Source organism: Hyperolius riggenbachi, chromosome 3 (assembly GCF_040937935.1).
Source record: "Hyperolius riggenbachi isolate aHypRig1 chromosome 3, aHypRig1.pri, whole genome shotgun sequence".
NCBI classification, from domain to species: Eukaryota; Metazoa; Chordata; class Amphibia; order Anura; family Hyperoliidae; genus Hyperolius; species Hyperolius riggenbachi.
In genome coordinates, this window is record NC_090648.1 from 210,842,121 (window position 1) to 210,860,375 (window position 18,255).

Sequence of the window (18,255 nt, forward strand, 5' to 3'; positions counted from 1 at the left end):
CAACGCGTACGATCGCACGCCATCTGCACCGCTGCACTGCTGATCCCATCCATTGAGAGTGATGGGATCAGCTCTGTGCTTGCGGGCAAAATGCAGGCAGCAGTACGCAAGCGCTTCCTAGTGCATCGTACTGCTGCGCAGTGCAGTAGATGTGAACGGTAGAAGGGATGTCTATGCCCTTCTGCCGTTCCTGCATTTCAACACATCATACGTGCTTCCAAATGCACACGGAAGCGCGTATGATGTGAACGAGGCCTTAGACTGAAACCTTTTCCCTTTGGAAAGTCAGTGTCATACACTTTTTTGGCTGTAAGTCTACATCCGAATTAACATCTGAAGACAACAGCTATTCACTTTGTTGCTCATCGAAAGATTTGTAACCACTTAACTACTTTAGGACCAAGCTAATTGAAATCTACGCCCTGTTTTGGTGGGTAACTGGCTGGCAGGGCGTAGATTTCAAACACCCGCTGCAGAGCATCTGCCATTTCCGTCGCTGCCGCTGATCTCGCCGCTGAATTCCGATGTCTCTCGCCGCAGCTCACTTGCTCTGCCTGTCTCTATGACGGCAGAGCCCTGTGAGCTGGTCAGGAGCCGATTTCATTGGCTCCTGGCCCTGTCTTTCAATGTAAGCAACTCCCATTGGCTTACATTGAAAGACAGGGTCCGGAACCAAGGAAAGCGGCTCCTGAACGGCTCACAGGAACTCTGCCTCCATAGAGACGGCAGAGTGGGTGGCCCAGGTTCCCGACGTGCGGCGACGACAGCGGGTATGTGTGGCAATTAGTTGTTATCCGTTGGTGTTCTGCCGTTTCTGGTACCAGCGGTCTCTGGTCCCTAAGGGGGCAGAGACCGCTGGCACTTAAGTGGTTAAGGACCAGCAGTCTCTGGCCCCTTAAGGACCAGAGACTTGAAGGTACAAAGATGGGATTCACAGTCGTCACACCGCCCGCTCCCGCCGCTACCACCAATCGAGACGATCTCCCGTCGATGCAGCCCACTTGCTCTGCTGTCGTTATGACAGCAGAGCTCTGTGAGCCGGTCAGTAGATGATTTCATTGGCTCCTGACCCTGTGATCACTGTGAGTCAATCAAATTGGCTCATAGTGGTCACAGGGTCAGGACAGTTGCGTGTGGTCCGGTATTAGTCATGGAGAAAATCCGTAGACATAACAACAAAAGTTGTTTAGGTGATACCTTTAATGACTAACTGTACAAGATTCCTTTGCAAGCTTTCAAAACTTTAAGTTTCTTCTTCAGGCATGTTTCAGAACTGGAAGTATGGTTCTGATTCAGTTCTGAAACATGCCTGAAGAAGAAACTTAAAGTTTTGAAAGCTTGCAAAGGAATCTTGTACAGTTAGTCATTAAAGGTATCACCTAAACAACTTTTGTTGTTATGTCCACAGGGTCAGAAGCCAATGAAATAGGCTCTTGACCGGCTTATGGAGCTCTGCTGTCATACCAACAGCAGGATGAGTGAGCTGTAGCGACGGGAGAGCTCCAGGACAGGCGGAAGCATGCGGCGCGGTCATTGAAATCTACGCCCTGACAGGGATAACAGGTCACAAGCAAGGCGTAGATTTCAATTAGCTACATCCGGAAGCAATTAATCTGCATGTGTTGACCCTGCATGAAGTGAGGAGTTTCTTCATAACACTTTTTTCTTGCAATGCAGTTGATTTTTAGCTTTTAAACACTTGAGGACCACAGTGGTAAACCCCCCTAAAGACCAGGCTAGTTTTTACTAAAGTGGCCACTGCAGCTTTAAGGCCAAGCTGCAGGGCCGCACAACACAGCACACGAGTGATTTCCCCCCCCCCCCCCTTTTGCCCCCACCAACAGAGCACTCTGTTGGTGGGGTCTGATCGCCCCCCAGTTGTTTATTTTTAAATAAATATTTGTGTGTTTTTGTGTCTTTTTTTTAACTATTTGTCTTTTTTCTTTTTTTCTTAACAAACCCCTCCATCCCCCCAGCCGGCCAATCCTGGCGATCGGCTATCATAGGCTTCTGCTTATGAGAGCTGATCAATCTCTAGTGCCCCAGGGGGACAGCCGTTTCACACGACTGTCCCCAGTACAGCGCTGCTGCTGAACACAGCGCTGTGCTATATGTAAAGACGGCAGTTTCGCCGTCTAACAGTCTCCCGAGCGGCAATCGCCGCTCGGAGACTGAAGGTGGGGCAGAGCTCCACCCCCCGAGCAGGAGATGTGCACGCAGCCTGCGCGCGATCTACTCCAAAACAGAGCTCCAGGACTTGACGCCAATTGGCGTTAGGCAGTCCTGGGGCTGCCGTGGCGGCCACACGCATTGGCGTGGAGCAGTCGTGGAGTAGTTAAAGGGAATCTGAAATGAAAATAAACTTATAAGATAATGATTTGTATGTGAAGCATAGCAAATAAATAGAACTTTATTAGCACAGATATGAGTCTCAGATCTTCCAGTACAGGAAGAGTTAAGAAACATCAGTTGTGCTGCAAAGTTTGTAAATGCATGTTGACAGACAAAATATACTTTATATGCAATAGCTGCAATAGACAGAAAATATTTTACCTGATATAAACTAGGACGAGCAGAGGGGAGAGAGGGGGGGAGGGTTTAGGGGTGGGTCAGGATGGTACGCGGTAGTCATGGATGTAAGTCTGTAATGAGTTCTGTAGCTCACCTGCGTGTGGGCCTTTTTTTGTTAAATGTTATGTTTTTGTCAAATTATTAAAATCAATAAAAAGAACCAAGTTTGGTCGGCTACAGTGCTGTTTTCTGAAGCACTTATCTCAATCTGTCTCTCACTGTTTCTTGTTTGTTTAAAGGATACCCGAACTGAAATGTGACATAATGAGATAGACATGTGTATATACAGTGCCTAGCACACAAATAACTATGCTGTGTTCCTTTTTTCTTTCTCTGCCTGAAAGAGTTAAATATAAGGTATGCAAGTGGCTGACTCAGTCCTGACTCAGACAGGAAGTGACTACAGTGTGACCCTCACTGATAAGAAATTCCAAATATAAAACACTTTCCTAGCAGAAAATGGCTTCTGAGAGCAAGAAAGAGGTAAAAACAGGGAATTTCTTATCAGTGAGGGTCACACTGTAGTCACTTCCTGTCTGAGTCAGGACTGAGTAAGCCACTTGCATACCTTATATTTACCTCTTTCAGACAGAGAAAGAAAAAAAGGAACACAGCTTAGTTATTGATGTGCTAGGCACTGTACTTACACATGTCTATCTCATTATGTCACATTTCAGTTCGGGTATCCTTTAACTACTTCCATACCAGCAGTCTCTGCCCCTTTAAAGAGGAACTCCAGTGAAAATAATGTAAGAAAAAAGTGCTTCATTTTTACAATAATTATGTATAAATGATTTAGTCAGTGTTTGCCCACTGTAAAATCTTTTAAATCCCTGATTTACATTCTGACACTTATTACGTGGTGACATTTTTACTGTTGGCAGGTGACATAGCTGCTGCATGCTTTTTTGGCAATTGGAAACAGCTGTAAACAGCTATTTCACACAATGCAACAAGGCCAGTGGCATAGCTAAGGAGCTGTGGGCCCCGATGCAAGTTTTACATGGGGCCCCCCAAGCACTCTATTGATATGGTGCAACAAAACCTGCCAAGGACAACCACAGTGTCAGAGGTACAAGAAGAGGATGGGGAACAGTTTGTTAATGATTACTACTATTCAAAGTATCTATAGAAGTGATTATCATGAGCACAGGGCCAATAGAGAGCTAATACTGCAGTTGAGGGAGGGCCCATCGGGGGCCCCTCTGGCCCAAGGGCCCCGATGCGGTCACTACCTCTGCAACCCCTATTGCTAAGCCCCTGAACAAGGTTCACAGACAGGAAACTACCAGGAGTACCAGGGTCCTCAGAGTTTCTTGTGGGCAGGGTTTCACCACAATATCAGCCATACAGAGCCCCCTGATGGTCTGTTTGTGAAAAGGACTAGATTTCTCATGTAAAACGGGGTATCAGCTACTGATTGAGATAAAGTTCAATTCTTGGTCGGAGTTTCTCTTTAAGGCCCAGAGACTGCTGGTACAGTAAAGTGGTGCTTACTGACGAATCGCCGCAATGATCCTCCACTCCTGCCAGTCACGCCTCTATGTCCTCACTGCAGGTCCCTCTCTCTCTGCCGTCCTAATGTCAGCAGAGCTGTGCAAGCAGGTCAAGAGCCGCTTTCATTGGCTCCTGATGCTGTCCTTCAATGTAAGCCAATGGGATTGGCTTACAGTGATGACTGGGTCAGGAGCCAATGAAATAGGATCCTGACCGGCTCATACGACTCTGCTGTCATACTGATGGCAGGGCGAGTAGGTTGCAGCGAGGACAGAGCAGCGCGACTGGCGGGAGCGGCAGGACTGAGTTTTTTTTGCTTCAGAGTCATGTAGGACTTTTTTTTTACGCGTTAATCCATGAAAATGCTACATGATTGAGGCACGCACAGTATGTAAGTTTTATGGTCGCATTGCCATTTTTATCAATCAGTTAGGAAATTCAAAACAAGGAAATCATTCTCCTCTCATAGCCAAGACAGGTCAAAGCCAGTTCAAATACTTCTCATAGCCAAAAAAGCAAAACATAGAAAATGACTTGTATTTTAGACAATGTATCCGATGAAATGAGTTAACCCCTTCAGAATCTCAACAGAGTGAAAGATGAACAGTGTGAGTATTCATCCATATAAATAGAGTGAGGACAATTTTGTTTTCATTTTTAAAAGAGCGGTATCCATTTAGCAAAATGAATTCTCAGCTTAATTGTGTAGGATTAACCCCTCTGTAAATGCCCAAACCGTGGGTAGCAGTTATTTTCACGTCAAGCTAACAAAACAGTTTGCAGATGAATGTATCCCTGGAGGTATCCGTATCTGGATCCTGCAGGCAGCAAGCCCAGGGGATGCACAGCGCCAGCACAAAGCTAATGAGACAACTGATGTAAGAACAGCTTCAAATTACACAGCTAGGCAGACTACAATAAGGAGTATAAATATGTCAGACGTGCACAAACACTGACGTGTATGCACTGTACATACCGGTGAAATATCTTTACAATATTGTCCATTTACTGATGAAATATATAGTGAAATGAATTTACAACTTTATTCAGAAGTAAAAGTCTGATCTGCATTTATAGGGCATGTGGTGGGCTGAGCAGGTACTTTTTTAAAATTTGATCTCGTGGCCCATTTTCGCTAACTGAACTTTTTTTGCAGAATTGCCACCTATTTTGCTTGAAAATTTGCCTTTCACATTTTCGTCAATTTGCTGGCTAGATTTTACAAAAAAAAATGGTGTTGAAGTTAATGGCACTGACTCAAGTAGCTAATAGAAAAACCCCCATCCATTCTACAGTCTAGTCACCAAATATGCTAGGTCTGTTCAGCAGAAGAGTGGAAGCAAGGGGAAATTTATTTTCTGAGAACATCGATTTTAAATTGACGTGGGGTCCCCTCCCATCCCCCTGTCACCCATACAGGCTGTTATAGCCAAAATTCAGAGCCCAGACAATTTGAGCTATACCACCCACATGGTCCATGATATGGGGGGGTCTGAAAGATAGGGGGGATAAATCTTTCTCCTCTCCCCCAAAGCCCTTGTTCAATCATGGCCAAAGGCGCTCATCCTCAGCTCTGGTTCCCAGGAGGAGGTAGAGATAATTACCTTGCCTCCTGGCTCCCTCATATCCTCTCCTCTGACCTCCCCACCATCATCCTTGGGGATTTCAATATTCCCATCGATGAAGCCCAGAGCTCTGCTGTGACCCGGCTACTCACCATTGCCAACTCACTTGGACTTGTACAACACGCCAACACCCCCACTCACACTGCAGGTCACACTCTCGACCTTGTATTCACTAAATCCACCACCATTGCAGACCTTGACATTGCACCCTTTCCACCCTCAGACCATCACCTTCTCACCTTCAACCTCCTCACGGAAGGCACCTCCAAATTAGCCACCCACCCACCTGGTCGATGGCAGCGAGACCTACGCAAGCTCAACCCTAGTGTCCTTGCTGACCCCCTCCATGCCCTCTCCTCCACTCTCCCCACCCTAACCTGTCCTAATCTTGCTGCAGCTCAGTATCGCCAAACTCTCTCATCAGCCCTAGAGAAAGCTGCTCCACCAATATTTCGCCACAACCGACCCCCTAACCCCCAGCCCTGGCGCACTACCCATATTCGCATCCTCCAGAGGAAAACACGCGCCACTGAACGGAAATGGAGAAAAACTAGACTTAACCAGGATTTCCTACAGTACAAGACCAACCTGCTGCAGTTCCACACTGCCCTTGCTCTTGCGAAGCAGGAATACTTTACCAAGCTCATCGGAGCACAAGCTTCCAACCCCCGGCGTCTTTTTGCCACCTTCAAATCCCTGCTTAAACCCACCCCCCCACCCTCCGTTTCCTCCCTCTCTGCCACAGATTTAGCCACCCACTTCACCAACAAAATTGTCTCCATCCGCCAGGAAATATCCAATCTCCAATCTTCACCTCCCACCCCCTCCCAACCAGCTCCTCCTCCACCCTATCCTCCCCTCACATCCTTCACTCCTACTACCACCGAGGAAGTCAACCACCTACTGCAGACTTCCCATACCACTACTTCCCCCCCTTGACCCCATCCCTTCGGATTTACTCCAGCCTCACTTCACGGAATTGGCCCCAGTCCTCACTATCCTGTTCAACCTCTCCCTATCCACAGGCACCTTCCCCACAGACTTCAAGCAGGCCATTGTACTACCCCTGCTCAAGAAACCCTCACTCGACCCCTCGCTACCCTCCAACTACCGTCCTATCTCCCTCCTCCCCTTTGCCTCAAAACTCCTTGAGCGTCTGGTTCACAAACGCCTGACCCAGTACCTCAATGCTAACTCACTGCTAGACCCACTCCAATCTGGATTTCGGCCTGCCCACTCAACCGAAACTGCTCTCACCAAAGTGGTCAACGACCTTGCCTTAGCTAAAGCTGAAGGTAAATACTCCATTCTCCTCCTCCTTGACCTGTCAGCAGCTTTTGACACAGTAGATCATCCCCTACTCCTCCAGTCCCTCCAGTCCTTGGGCATTCACGATCTCGCCCTGTCCTGGCTTTCATCCTACCTCTCCAACCGCTCCTTCACGACCACCTTCAATGAGTCCTCGTCCACCCCCAACCACCTCTCGGTGGGAGTCCCCCAAGGTTCGGTCCTTGGCCCCCTACTGTTCACCCTATACACATCCTCCATTGGCAAGGTTATCTCCTCCATGGGTTTTAACTACCATCTGTATGCAGATGACACCCAGATCTACCTCCACACCCCTGACATATCCACCACTACCATGGACAAGGTCTCCTCCTGCCTATCCGCCATATCCTCCTGGATGTCTGCTAGGTTCCTGAAACTAAATCTAGACAAAACGGAATTTATGATCTTCCCACCCCGGCCATCCACGAACCTCCCAGATGTGCATGTCACTGTTAACCACACTACCATTCGCCCTACCTCTCAAGCCCGCTGTCTGGGTGTCACCCTGTACTCCGCACTCTCCTTCACTTCCCACATCCAAAACCTCACAAAGTCCTGCAACTTCCACCTTCGTAACATCTGTAAGATTCGCCCTTTCCTGACCTCTGCCACCACCAAACTCCTCATCCATGCCCTCATAATTTCCCGCCTTGACTACTGCAATGCCCTGCTGTCTGGTCTCCCTATGACCCGAACAGCCCCACTGCAGTCCATCATGAATGCGGCAGCCAGAATTATCCACTGCTCCCATCGCTCCACCACGGCAGATCCCCTCCTAGAATCCCTCCACTGGCTTCCTATCCAGTCCAGAATCAGATTCAAGATACTGTGTCTGACCTACAAATCTGTCCACAAAACCTGTCCAACCTACATTTCCGATCTTACTCAGAGGTACACACCTAGCCGCTCACTCCGCTCTTCCAACGCCTCCAGGACTTCTCAAGAGCTGCTCCAACACTATGGAACTCCCTACCTCCACCCATTAGGGCAGCCCCCTCCTTCAACATCTTCAAGAAAGCCCTCAAAACTCACCTTTTCACTCTGGCCTACTACCCCTCACAAGTGCTCTAAACCTACAGCTGAACTCTGGTCCCCTACCATTCGTGTCCTTACCTCTCCCTCTAGATTGTAAGCCTTTGGGCAGGGTCCTCCTCCTTTTGTGTCCTACCTGATCTGGCACCTCCATTACTGTGAACCCATGCCATGCATTTGAGTGAACCTAACTTGCCTAATCTCCATGCTTCATCCAGTGACTGACTAAGCATTACCTTGTACTAATACTGTGCTGTGTGATCTGGTTTTCTTGTATTCCTGTATTGTCATATTGCTGTATGTCACCCCTAAATATTGTCTGTAACCTAAATTAATGTTCAGCGCTGCGTAATATGTTGGCGCTTTATAAATACAATAAATAATAATAATAATAATAATTACCCCCACACCTGTCAATATAGGCCCTGGGAAGGTTCTTGGTGGCATCTGGGTTCCTTTTAACTGGGGTTGTCTGGGGTGCTGTGGGTGGTGGTGGGGAGTGCCCTGGGTGCAGGCAGGGGTGCAATCTCTGCATATGGGGGCCCACTACACCACCAGGGAGACTATGGGGGATATCAATCGCAGGACTCGACTCAATTTTGTGGGTTTCCAAAGAAAAGGAGTGCACAGACCTGGTGAGAGGGTGTAGCGGTGGGTGCGGTGCGCTGCTATGGCTATAGTAGGCACACATAATTGAGTTGTTTGCACAGTTGTACCAATAATGCCGCAGCAGTACCAGACTCCCGTCTCCTGCAATTTATGAACTTACTATTGTTTCTGGTCCAGCGTACGCTTTTCTCGGGCAGTGGTGGTGGTGGCTGCAGATCGGGGGCCTCATGTGGTAGTGCCAATACCACTCACATCTTTCACCTGCATACAGAGACTATGAGGGACCACTGACCACCAATGAAAATATTGGGACCCCCATGGAGGACCACCAGGGAAACATATGGGGAACCACTAAACTACCAGGGAGATCTGTGAAAGGGAGGGGATACAGGTCAAATGGGTAAAATGTAATGGGGATGCAGTGAAAACTATTAGTAGATAAGATAGAATACTGTTTAACCTCAATCACTATTAAGACCACGCCCCCTACAGATAAAATGATTAAGTAATCTTCTCCAATAATCCTTTCTCCCTATTTTTTCCTGTTCCAAGTGAATAGTACACACTGTAGCAAAAACAGGACATTGTGAATCAGGATGATATTATTTAATGGCCAACTTAAAAGAAAAAGAGTAAGCATTAGGCTAATACCGGTAAGCCTTTTTCAGACTCTATTCCTGCAGGCTGACAAAAATGTTAGAACACACAGGTTATATGCACTTCACATTCAGAGGAGAAGCATTCTTTTGCAAAAATAAATAAATGTCACCCAGATGCTTTAATTACAACTGGACATTAAAAGGCTTTTTGCAGAGACGTTTGTTTACTAATGACCAATAGAGAAGACCCTTTGTTTACTTAACCCTCACATAACTGAGACTCAGGCTGACATGGAGAGATCGTAAATTCCAAGTTTCAAAGTTAACTTTAGAAGCAGAATAGATATTTTTTTTTTATTATTATTATTTAGTATTTATATAGCGCCAACATATTACGCAGCGCTGTACAGTGTATATATATATATATATATATATATATATATATATATATATCTTGTCACTAACTGTCCCTCAAAGGAGCTCACAATCTAATCCCTACCATTGTCATATGTCTATATATTATGTAGTGTAAGTACTGTAGTCTAGGGCCAATTTTTAGAGGGAGCCAATTAACTTATCCGTATGTTTTTGGAATCCGGAGTGCCCGGAGGAAACCCACGCAGACACGGAGAGAACATACAAACTTTTTTGCAGATAGTGCCCTGGCTGGGATTCGAACCAGAGACCCAGCGCTGCAAGGCGAGAGAGCTAACCACTACGCCACCGTGCTGCCCAATAGGCTAGATGCCCAATAGGCTAGATATGATATGTTATATTTATTTAAGCATTTATATAGCACTGACATATTACGCAGGAGGGCTCACAATCTAATATTTACCATAGTCATATGTCTATGTATGTATTGTGTAGTGCATGTAGCATAGTCTAGGGCCAATTTAGGGGGAAGCCAATTAACTTATCTGTATGTTTTTGGGATGTGGGAGGAAACCAGAGTGCCCAGAGGAAACCCACACAGACATGGGGAGAACATACAAACTCCTTGCAGATGTTGACCTGGCTGGAATTCAAACTGGGGACCCAGCGCTGCAAGGTGAAAGTGCTAACCACTATGCCATCGTGCTGCCCAATAGGCATAGGTTATAGACAGAAATGTGGCATTTGAATACAGGTAGTCCCCGGTTAACACACACGATATGGACTGTACGTTCGTCCTTAACCTGAATCCATTTTTAAAGTGTACCCGAGGCGGATTGTATATACGATATAGGACACAGAGGCATGTTCTCTGCTGAATGACATGCTTCTGTGTCCTTCTGGTGCCGCTGTCAGTCCCGCCCCCCGCCCCCGCTGTCCACCCTTAAATCTATCGACAAGCTGATTGTCACTAGCCTAACGAGTGAACGGCCGTCCTTTGCTGGAAAGGCACTCCTGCATGACGGCCACACCAGCGTTAGTGTAGCCCCTTTCCGCCTCACTCAGCTCGCTCTCCCTGTCTCCTTCTGTCCCAATTTGGAGGGGGGGGGGGGGGGGGGGACAGGTTTGCTTAACATTTGGGACTTGCTACTGTACTGTAGTGTACCGCAGCATAATGCCATCTTACCATGATAAAAAACATTTTTCCTTCAAATTTTTTAGATTTAATTTTATCGAAAACTGTAAGGCCTATTTAAAATTGTTTTTGGACTTGTTTCCCTTACCGTGCCCTTTGAATTGGTGGGTCGTTCATAAGTCGGGTGTTGGTGAGTCGGGGACTACCGGTATCATCGAAAACTGATAAGGAGGAAGGGTGGGGGGTGGACAAGCAGGAAGTACTACAAAGATATCCTATTATGTATGAATATAGAAAACTTTTAATTGCATAAATAATCATAAACCATATTAAAAGCAATATTGCATATAAATGTACATAAACAGCAACTATTGGGCAGCCATACATAAATTGCACTTCTCTATCAGCCACCTGTGCATGATGTGTTCCTTTGCCACAACCCCCAGGGGTATGTACAGTTCACAGGTTATATAGGAACCATCAATCAAAGCAACTGTCCCAATTTGCATATGGATAGAGCAAGCTGAATGTAAATAGCAGTTGCACAGCCTCATTTGCAAGTTCAAGTACAAGTTCACGTTCACTAGCACAAGCAGTATTAGTGCACATTAAATGTTAAACCGAGGCCATGGAGTAATAAGTCATATGGTATGGTCAAATGAATGCAGCAGCACACAAAATAACAATAGCATAGCCTCATTTGCAAGTTCCTACAAGCAGTATTAGTGCACATGGAGTTTTCAACAGAAACCACAGAGCAACAAGTCATACATGCTTCTCAACATTTTGAGATCAGAAAGAGGGACACGTAAGCCACACCTCTAACCACACCTCTAACCACACCCCTGACACACCTCCAGGCATGCATTCCATAGAGATTTCATAAGAAAAATATGTTGTTTTATAATTCAAACCACACTGATCCTTTCTATCCTGGTTCATTTCCCTTCATATTAACATTTGAAAATAAGAAATATATCAATTTAAAAGATGGGAATAAAGTAGAAAAATACATATATTTACATAAATCTGTACATGAGTCCCAATAAGAGGGACAAATGAGGAAGAAAGAGGGACGGAGGGACAGGGTTCCCAAAGAGGGACAGTTGGGAGCTATGAGTCATATGGTCAAATTTAAGCAGCAGCATACAGTCAGGACCACAGAGCCGCAAGTCAAATGGTCAAAGCAAATTTGTGAGGCAACATGCATAAGCAGTGGAAAAACAGCCAGTCACTGTGCTTAGCAGAGAAGCATAGTTGCATTTCGGCAAGCTTGGAGGCTTGTCAATTAGTCCAGTAGACATAAACAGGATGGCTGGATCAGTGGCGTAGCTAAGGAGCTATGAGCCCCGGTGCAAGTTTTACATGGGGCCCCCCTGAGTACTATTTACATAACTATTGATACGGCACACCAAAACCTGCCAAGGACAACTACAGTGTCAGAGGTACAAGAAGGGGGTGGGGAACAGTTTGTTAATGATCCCTACTATTCAAAGCATATATAGAAGTGATTATTACCAGCACAGGACCAATATAGAGCTAATACTGCAGTTGAGGGAAGGCCCCCTCGGGGCCCCTCTGGCCCAAGGGTCCCGATGGTGTTGCAACCTCTGCACCTCCTACTGCTACGCCACTGGGCTGGATGCTGGAGTGGAAAGTGCAGCTATGGAGCAGGCGTGCCTTAGTTGCAATGACTGTGGAAAGTAGATATGTTTTGCTGGGATATCCCCAGCATCACCAGGAAGCTGCGCAGGAAACATGTGTGAAAGCTAGCACAGTGGGGAGCGCTTATGATGGTAATGGCTATGCCCCCAAAGGAGTGTGGCCACCCGGCAATCCCCACTGACTGTAGGATCCGGGGGGTAGAGGCCGGGGGTGGGAAACCACCACATCCCGACAACTGCCACCATAGCAACAACATGCACATAACAATCTGCTGAATATATGATCAAAACAATAGCAAAACAAAAATATTACAGCAACGTCAAACTGTCAATACATTATTATTGTTATTTAGTATTTATATAGCGCCGACATCTTACGCAGCGCTGTACAGTGTATATTGTCTGGTCACTAACTGTCCCTCAAAGGAGCTCACAATCTAATCCCTACTATAGTCATATGTGTATGTATGTATCATGTAGTGTATGTATTGTAGTCTAAGGCCAATTTAGGGGGAAGCCAATTAACTTATCTATATGTTTTTGGGATGTTGGAGGAAACCGGAGTGCCCGGAGAAAACCCACACAGACACGGGGAGAACATACAAACTCCTTGCAGATAGTACCCTGGCTGGGAAACGAACCTGGGACCCAGCGCTGCAAGGCGAGAGCGCTAACCACTACGCCACCGTGCTGCCCGTTATGTTAAAGGAGTATATCTGGGGACAATTTATGTCAAACATATATTGTCAGTCTGGCCCCACACCAGAGGGGGAATACAGGCAGAAACAGGCACAGGAAGAAAGGGTAGAATGTACGGTGACATCAGAAATGCAGCAAAATTGACAACGTCATTGAGGCCAGGGGGAACAGTAGCCTGCAGCCTATAAATCCAAGCGCTCTTGCGCTGTAATATTAAGCGATCCATATTGCCCCTGCGGAGGTTATTGTGGACGCGATCCAAGGCCATAATTTAAAATAAAGAAAGATTTGCCTTATGTGAAAATAAAAATGCCTAGAAACTGCTGATTTAAAGTTGCAGTTACAAATGTCAGATATATGTTCCTAAATCCGTTCTTTAAATGGCTTTGTGGTCTTGCCCACGTAGAACACCCTACAGTGACGTAGAATCAAATAAACCACTAGGGGAGTGTCACAGGTAACAAAGTGCCTGAACACTGTACCATTTGGAATAGGTGTCTCTGTACCAACTTGTAGCCCCCTGGAATATGCACAGATGCCACAAGTGTATGTTCCCATGACTCTACAGTGAGGCCTTCTGTTATTTCCCGAAAAATGACTGTGTACGAAGGAATCACCAATGATCCTCAGAGAGGGGGCAATTAGTGGACCCAGGGAGGTGATCAACTGGAGAACATGCCAATGAGTCTGCAAGAGGCATTGAAAAGCTTCATGGCCTGTGCCAAAAAAGTAATTAGGGGCACAGTGGACATAGCAGGACTGTTTCATAAATCATCAACAACATACCAGCATCAAAAAATAGAGCATACATTTTGTATCTCTTATTACTCTTTCTCTATGTGACTTGAAGCCTCCCTTTATGTACAGTAACCAAAAGGAACACACAGAGCTCCAGCTGATGAGTTATTTACACACATTTGAATCTATATTTTTGCTTTCTATCATTCTGAACAGATTCCAGTCACAGTATTAGAGCCAGTGAAGATTGTTTATGTATGCTGGATGTTCTGGACACAGTCCTCTATAGTAATGCCCACAGTGAAAACTGCTCTCTGTAAGTGCCATATTTTCTTCACATAAACAATGAAAAGATGAAAAAAAAGCCTTTGTATTGCTATTTGCTAGTAATTATTGGCAATCAAGAGCCATTGGAGGAGGATAGGGAAACCCTCTGGAGGCACTTCTTTTCCCTACAGGTACACTTTAAAGAGACTCTGTAACAAAATGTTCAGCTTTATTTATTCTATCTTATAAGTTGCTATACCTGTTCTAATGTGGTCTGGATTACTGCAGCCTTTTCTAGTTGTACGGTCTCTGTAATATATCTAATGTTCTTTTCTTTGTCAAGAATTGTTGATCCAGGGAGGAATGGGCTGCACTGTTGTAATGCATACAAGTTATGCACGCCCCCTCTAGGCTCACTCCTTTGTGCTTTGTTTATTGCTCACAGACAACGTCTCTACTCTTAGTATCAGCTTGTCTGTGATGTGATGCAGTTTGTGAGGCTGAGGAGGGCGGGAGCTGCCTGTCACATGCTGAGAAACTGTGAAAATCCCAGAGTGGAGTGCAGATAATTCACTATGTAATAAAAACTTAGTATACTGTAACATTATATATATACAATGGGATGCGAAAGTTTGGGCAACCGTGTTAATCGTCATGATTTTCCTTTATAAATCGTTGGTTGTTACGATAAAAAATGTCAGTTAAATATATCATATAGGAGACACACACAGTGATACTTGAGAAGTGAAATGAAGTTTATTGGATTTACAAAAAGTGTGCAATAATTGTTTAAATAAAATTAGACAGGTGCATAAATTTGGGCACTGTTGTCATTTTATTGATTCCAAAACCTTTAGAACTAATTATTGGAACTCAAATTGGCTTGGTAAGCTCAGTGACCTCTGGCCTACGTACACAGGTGAATCCAATTATGAGAGAGTATTTAACCACTTGCCGACCGCACGCTTATACCGTGCGTCGGCAAAGTGGCAGCTGCAGGACCAGCGACGCAGTACTGCGTCGCCAGCTGCAGGCTGATTAATCAGGAAGCAGCCGCTCGCGCAAGCGGCTGTTTCCTGTCAATTCACGGCGGGGGGCTCCGTGAATAGCCTGCGGGCCGCCGATGGCGGCTCGCAGGCTAAATGTAAACACAAGCGGAAATAATCCGCTTTGTTTACATTGTACGGCGCTGCTGCGCAGCAGCGCCGTAAGGCAGATCGGCGATCCCCGGCCAATCAGCGGCCAGGGATTGCCGCCATGTGACAGAGGACGTCCTGTCACTGGCTGCACAGGACGGATAGCGTCCTGTGCAGCCCGGATCACTGGGGGGACAGGTAGGAGAGGGAGGGGGAGGGAATGTCGCCGCGGAGGGGGGCTTTGAGGTGCCCCCCCGCAACATGCCACCAGCAAGAGCGATCAGACCCCCCCTGCACATCATCCCCATAGGGGGGAAAAAGGGGGGCGATCTGATCGCTCTGCGTGCCCTCTGATCTGTGCTGGGGGCTGCAGAGCCCACCCAGCACAGATCCCATCAAACAGCGCTGGTCCTTAAGGGGGGGTAAAGGGTGGGTCCTCAAGTGGTTAAGAGGGTCAGTTGTAAGATTCCCTCCTCTTTTAATGTTCTCTGAAAAGTAGCAACATGGGGGGGTCTCAAAACAACTCTCAAATGACCTGAAGACAAAGAGTTAATCCACAGACCAGCACCAAAGACCTACAACATCATCTTGCTGCAGATGGAGTCACTGTGCATTGTTCAACCATATGGCGCACTTTACACAAGAAGATGCTATACGCAAGAGTGATGCAGAGGAGGCCATTTCTCCGCCCACAGCACAAACAGAGCCGCTTAATGCTGGGGATACACGGTACGTTTCTGTACCGTGTATCGACCAGCTGATCCGGCCAGCTGATAATATTCAGCTGGCCCGATCATGCCGCTCGATTCTCGCCGGTGGACAATGGCAGGGAATCGAGCGGTGATAAGGAAGTGCCGGCGGGGACGAGCGGCAATCGATGGCTCGATCCGGCGCAATAAACGAGCCGTGTTTGCACGGCATTAGGTATGCTAAAGCACATTTGGACAAGCTCGCTTCATTTTGGAATAAGGTGCTGTAGACTGATGAAACTAAAATTGAGTTATTTGGGCATAACAAGGGGCGTTATGCATGGAGGAAAAACAACACAGCATTCCACAGCTGTGTGGCCAGTGCAGGGACTGGGAATCTTGTCAAAGTTGAGGGATGCATGGATTCCACTCAGTATCAGCAGATTCTGGAGACAAATGTCCAGGAATCAGTGACCACTGACCAAGCTGAAGCTGCACTGGGGCTGGATCTTTGAACAAGACAATGACCCTAAATTCACTAAGGCATTCATGCAAAGGAACAAGTACTATGATCTGGAGTGACTGTGTGTGTGTGTGTGTGCGTGCGTGCGTGCGTGCGTGCGTGCGTGTGTGTGTGTGTGTACACGCGCACACATACACAAAACATCACTTCCTGGTTAGTGGCCATGTTTTTTGGTTGTAAACACTGCCTAAAACTGGCGATTAAAAGCCAGGATCGCGGCGGGGAACGGCGGAAACAGCAAAGAGGGATCCAGGAGATCAGTGACTCAATTGGTATGTTTTTTATTGTACAAATCGGACAGTACGGCTTCTCTTTAAGTCAAATATCTGATCGATAAAAAGGAAAAGATGACCAAAATAATTCACATAACTTACAGTTCACCTCTCACATTTTTGTAAATATGTATGTATTTTATTATTTATTTTCATGGGACAACACTGAAGATATGACTACTTGATACAATGTAAAGTATTCAGAGTACAGCTTGTATGACTTCAGCCTCTGCAGGAATGCTGCCGGCACTCAATGTCTATTTACAAAAGACAACCTCTGGATACGATCACAATTTTTTGAAACATTTTAATGCAAGTCAATGAGGGCATTTTTTTTTTTAAAAAATGCAAACGCAAAGCACTCTGCAGGGTGTCTCAGCCCTCACACTAACAAGTAACATGACTCCAGGGAGGAAAATGTCTAATTGGGAAGAATTTTTGCATTCTTCACTTATGGGGTGTACTCACTTTTGTTGCCAGCAGTTAGACATGAATGGCTGTGTGTTGAGTTACTTTGATGGGACAGCAGATGTACTCTGCTATACAAGATGTACACTGACTACACTACATCATATCAAAGTGTCATATATTCAGTGTTGTCCCATGAAAATATATAATAAAATATTTGTAAGAATGTGAGAGGTGTACTCACATTTGTGAGATACAGTATGTATGTATGTCCATTTGCATATGTATACAATACAGTACCTGTGTGCCAAAGTGTAGGCAAATGTGGAAGTATGTATGTCTGTTTATGCATGTAAATATTTATCCATATGTATGATTCTGTGTAAGTGTAAATGTAGGCATATGTATGTAATATATTCGAGTATGCGTTGGTGGACCTTTGCCAGAAAAAATTCAGGACATGATCTAAGAGTTGGTAATAAAAATGTGACTAGCAGGTCCCATTCATAACATAAAAATGTCTCCATGCTATTTTTAAATATGCAATGGACAAATCATTTGTGTGTGTCCCATGGTATATTTACCACAGAATAGCACAATCAGCTGCATTGCAAGCATGCACAACCACACTCATTATAGCAAGTTCAGCAGCTGAACTGTGTGAAATAGATCCTGCATGCAGCTTTCAAGCCTGGATGACAAATGTCTATGTAAATACTAATAAAATAATTTTCATAGCAGTTTCGCTGGAATGCATATCAATGAGGGGCAATGGATCAATGATTGTACAACTGTAAAGCAACCACTATAGTACTGTGATGCATTGTGTCTAATAACTGTTCATGTAAACAGGGCCAGTTCTAGACTTCTTGCTGCCTGAGGCAAACATGTGAGGATGCGCACAACACAAAATGTTCTCACTATAGGTAGGTAACCAGGTATAAGTGCCACCTGTGTAGGGTTGCCAGGTATACAGTAGTTGCCCCAGTATAGGTAGTTTAATTGCCCCAGGATAGGTAGCTAGTATAGTTGCCCCTCGTATAGGTAGTATAATTGCCCCCGTATAGGTAGCCTTTAGGGGGTAGCA